Here is a 4,670-nt window from a genome sequence, read left to right on the forward strand (position 1 = left end):
CCCTACATTAACTCTCTGGGAGTTATGACATGGGCAAAATTATCAATAAAATCTTAGTGTTTATCAAAAGCCTCCCAGCTCTCTTAGAACCTTCCTGCTGCCACATTTGGATCTCGCTGCTCCAACCCCCCGGGCCTGTCCCATCCTTCCAGCCTGTGACCAGATAGCAGAGAAAAATTAATTACATATTTCCTTGCCCCGTACACAGTTTGAGGCAATAAAAAGATCAGAAAACATTTTAACAATGAGGGAACTCATGCACATCCAAGCCAATCAGACCAGTGCCAGGTTCTGGGAGGTAATCAGTGATGAACATGGCATCAGCCTGACCCACACCCGTATCATGGAGCCAGACCGCATTTCCATGTACCAAATACAATGAAGACACAGAAGGCAAATATGTCCCTCATGCTATCTTTTTGGATCTAGAACCCAGGAGCATGGGCTCTGTTCTCTCAAGTCCTTTTGGTCAGATCATCAGACCAGGTGATTTGTTTTTGGTCAGTCTGGGGCAGGCAACAACTGAGGCAAGGGCTGCCAGGGACCAGCCCCAGCTGATCCAGGGTATTCGAAGCGGGGATGGCGTCAGCGACCTATTTATTTAAATATTTTATCAAAGATATAAACAGTAATAGGATGAGGATAGCTCAGTAGGAAAATTCAGTGGAGAAAAGAGGCTGAGTAGCTTGGTTTACACGGGAGACCAATAAAACTTCAAGACAAGAAGTTTGCACCACTTACGTAGGCTGCAGGTGTCCTTCCGTTCTCCTGAAGGAGAGGAGACACTGAGGCCTCCCCGGTCGGATCTTAGAAGCCCAGGCATAATTAGCAAGCATGGCGGGTTCCGCACTCCAGATGGAGACTCAGCCAGAATTTGGGAGAGAGAACGACATGGGGAGACCAAGTTTTGGTGAACAAGGCCCGCACTTTATTTTCCAAAGTAGTTTTTATACCTTAAGTTGTGCATAGAGGATAATGGGGGAAGGACTGGAGTCATGCAAGGACAGCAGTTCCTGGTCCTAATCAAAGCCAGGCTTTCAAACTTATCATATGCAAAAGTTCAGGTGAATTACATCATCTTCTGGCCAGGAGGCCTGTTAACATTTTAAGAAACTTATCTTTCTCTAAAGGTGATTATTCCAAAGTCAGGCACCAGCCTCCAAAAAAGCATTGGACAAAGCTGCATTCCTATAGGGCAAAGGTGAGGTGGGCTCAATCAAGAAAAGAATTAACTCAAGGGTCCAAGGTTACAAACATTGAGGCTACTACTTACATTTCTATACACCCATTATATCAATCAATACACTGCCAAGGACACAGTAGGTAAGGGGTATGGAGACTTAGCAACAAACATTGGCCCAATAAGTGAAAAACCCTTCACCAATACAATTTCTAATCAATCTTTTAACTACTCAAAGGAATCTGTGTGTAGACAGTTTAGAACATCTCCTGCCTCTCACAGTTGGGAGGCTCTGAACAATCACATGTGGCCGGAAAAACCTATTCAGGCAGGCTAGAGGATTTCCAAAGGAGTTTGTAGGTTAAACACTGTCACACCCAGGAATTATTAACTGGAGCTGTAAGCTAACTCTTTTTTCAGAGAGAGGTAGTGGGGGACAGCCCCCCGTTAAGTCAGAGGTGTAGGTGAAAGCACAAAGCAGAAAGTAGGCAGACTCTGGTTTTGGGGGTAGATGCTCGAGAATTTCCAGCGGGACTCCTGAGGCTCGATCCCGCCTTTGCGTATGCCGAGCCTCCTTCCTCATGACCTTTGTCATGGGCGGAGTTCCTCATGCTGGCTCCTGGCAGTGATAGAATTCCAGTTGAGCTATTCCAGATCCTGAAAGATGATGCTGTGGGAAGTGCTGCACTCAATATGCAATATGCAATATGCACTCAATATGCAATATGCCGGCTCCCGGCAAAGGGCCATGATACAGAGGGGGCCAACATCATGAACACCCTCAGTGAGGTGCCCTCAAGCCAGTGTCTGGCACTGTGGTTGAGTCCTACAACACCACCCATCAGCTACTGGAAAACACTGATGAGATAGATCTACTGACAATGAGGCCCTTTACAATATCTGCTTCCACACCCTCAAGCTGACCTTGCCAACCCACAGGGACCTGAACCACCTCCTTCCAGCCTCCATGAGTGATGTCACTACCTGCCTCTGCTCCCTTGGCCAGCTCGGTGCCAACCTCCACAACTTGGCAGTCAACATGGTGCCCTTCCCATGTCTCCACTTCTTCATGCCTGGATTTGCCCCTCTGACCAGTCATGGAAGCCAGCAGTATCAGGCGCTCAGTGGGCCCAAGCTCATCCAGCTGGTCTTCAATGCCAAGAACATGACGGCTGCCTGTCACCCCCACCATGGCCGGTACTGAGCGGGTAAAAGGCAGGAAGGCCAGGGGTCCCCAAATGGAGGACACAGGCTGCAAGTATCAGACATTTTTTATCTCTCTCTTAAGCGGCAGGAGGAAACAAACTAGTGTTATATTTTTTCCCCTTCTCTATACAAAGAGGTTTCTCTTAAAACTTTGTGTTGCCATAATGACACCCGGTTCCACTTAACACTTCTCAAACCTTGAGCTGACCAATGCATTTTCCTTATGGAAATGTTTGTCTTAAGCTATGTTAATGTACCCTAGACTCTGTCTTCAAGTGGGTTCACCTAAAGGCTCAGAACCAACTTGACAAACCAGTATGTTATGCTCATACATTATTCTCCTAATCTAAGTTAATGAAACTATATATTTGTATGGAAATCTGCCTTTCTTCAAGACTCATGTCAATTGTTTTATGGCCCGGGATGACTCACCTGGTGCCATTCTGAGTTTTGAGACATTTCCTTTGTTTAATTAGCAGACTGCTAGTAGCTATATAGTATCTGGCTAAAGACTAGCGGGGGGTACTCTATCTGCCACCTTCTGATGTCTATGTCAGATGCTTTCTCTATCTCTTTTATACTTTAATAAAACTTTATTACACAAAAGCTCTGAGCTACCAAGCCTAGTCTCTGGCCCTGGGTTGAATTCTTCTCCTCTGGAGGCCAAGAATCCCAGCATCTTTCATGGTTCAGCAACAACCTTTCAGTACCTCATGGTGTATGCTATCTTCTGTGGGCTAATATCCATGAAGGAGGTGGATGAGCAGATGTTCAACGTACAGAACAAAGTCAGAAGCTACTTCTTGGAATGGATCCCCAACAATGTCAAGATGGCCATCTGCAACATCCCATCCCATGGCCTCAAGATGGTAGTCACCTTCACTGGCAACAGCACGACCATCCAGAAGCTTTTGAGCACATCTCAGAGAAGTTCAATGCCATGTTCCACAGACAGGCCTTCCTCCACTGGTACACAGGTGAGGGAATGGATAAGATGGAGTTCACTGAGGCTGAGAGCAACATGAACGACCTCATCTCTAAACACCAGCAGTACCAGGATGCCACCACAGAAGAGGGGGAGGATTAGAGTGAGGAGGCCAAAAAGAAGGCCTAAGGCCAAGTCCCCATCATCTCAGGCTTCTCAGTCCCCTCAGCTTTCTTCCTCAATTGGCCCTTTCCTCACCCTCAGCATTTGTGTTTTCTGACTCTATCTTGTTTTTTTGTTTTGGGTGAGCCAGGGTGGGGGTGGCCCAGCACAGCACCTGGTACATAATAAGGTGCTCAATAAATACTTATTGTTTGTTGAATGTTTCTCTCTTTCCACTCTGGGGAACCTAGATTTATGCTATTCTGGGTAACCCTGTATTTCCTTCAGGGGCCCACTCCTCCCATATGTCCAGTTAACATTCCCTCTCTGAGATTACTCTCAAGAAGCTAGGTCTCCTCAAATCCCATTTAGAACAGGGTGCTAAAAACCTGGACAGATGACCACCATCTTAGGCCATGTGGCAGACCAGGAGAAAGGAAACCAAGGAGCATGTGCAAGTCCCTCCAAGGAAGGGGTTCAGTTCAGTTCAGCTCAGTCACTCAGTTGTGTCCGACTCTTTGCAACCCCATGAACTGCAGCACGCCAGGCCTCCCTGTCCATTACCAACTCCTGGAGTACAAATGAACATCACCAGATGGTCAACACCAAAATCAGATTGATTATATTCTTTGCAGCCAAAGATGGAGAAGCTCTATACAGTCAACAAAAACAACACCGGGAGCTGACTGTGGCTCAGACCATGAACTCCTTATTGCCAAATTCAGACTTAAATTGAAGAAAGTAGGGAAAACCACTAGACCATTCAGGTATGACCTAAATCAAATCCCTTGTGATTATACAGTGGAAGTGAGAAATAGGTTTAAGGGACTAGATCTGATAGATAGAGTGCCTGATGAACTATGGACTGAGGTTTGTGACATTGTACAGGAGACAGGGATCAAGACCATCCCCATGGAAAAGAAATGCAAAAAAGCAAAATGGCTGTCTGAGGAGGCATTACAAATAGCTTTGAAAAGAAGAGAAGCAAAAAGCAAAGGAGAAAAGGAAAGATATAAGCATCTGAATGCAGAGTTCCAAAGAATAGCAAAAAGAGATAAAAAAAAAAAAGCCTTCCTCAGTGATCAATGCAAAGAAATAGAGGAAAACAACAAAATGGGAAAGACTAGAGATCTCTTCAAGAAAATTAGAGATACCAAGGGAACATTTCATGCAAAGATGGGCTCGATAAAGGACAGA

The 4,670-nt window shown here is 45.7% G+C and overlaps 1 pseudogene; it reads left to right on the forward strand.

Annotated features, from left to right (window-relative positions):
* Positions 1-244: 244 nt before the first annotated feature.
* LOC109561316 (tubulin beta chain-like) lies at positions 245-3,500 on the forward strand (annotated as a pseudogene).
* Positions 3,501-4,670: the final 1,170 nt, after the last annotated feature.

Source organism: Bos indicus, chromosome 7, assembly GCF_029378745.1.
Source record: "Bos indicus isolate NIAB-ARS_2022 breed Sahiwal x Tharparkar chromosome 7, NIAB-ARS_B.indTharparkar_mat_pri_1.0, whole genome shotgun sequence".
In the NCBI taxonomy this organism is placed as follows: domain Eukaryota; kingdom Metazoa; phylum Chordata; class Mammalia; order Artiodactyla; family Bovidae; genus Bos; species Bos indicus.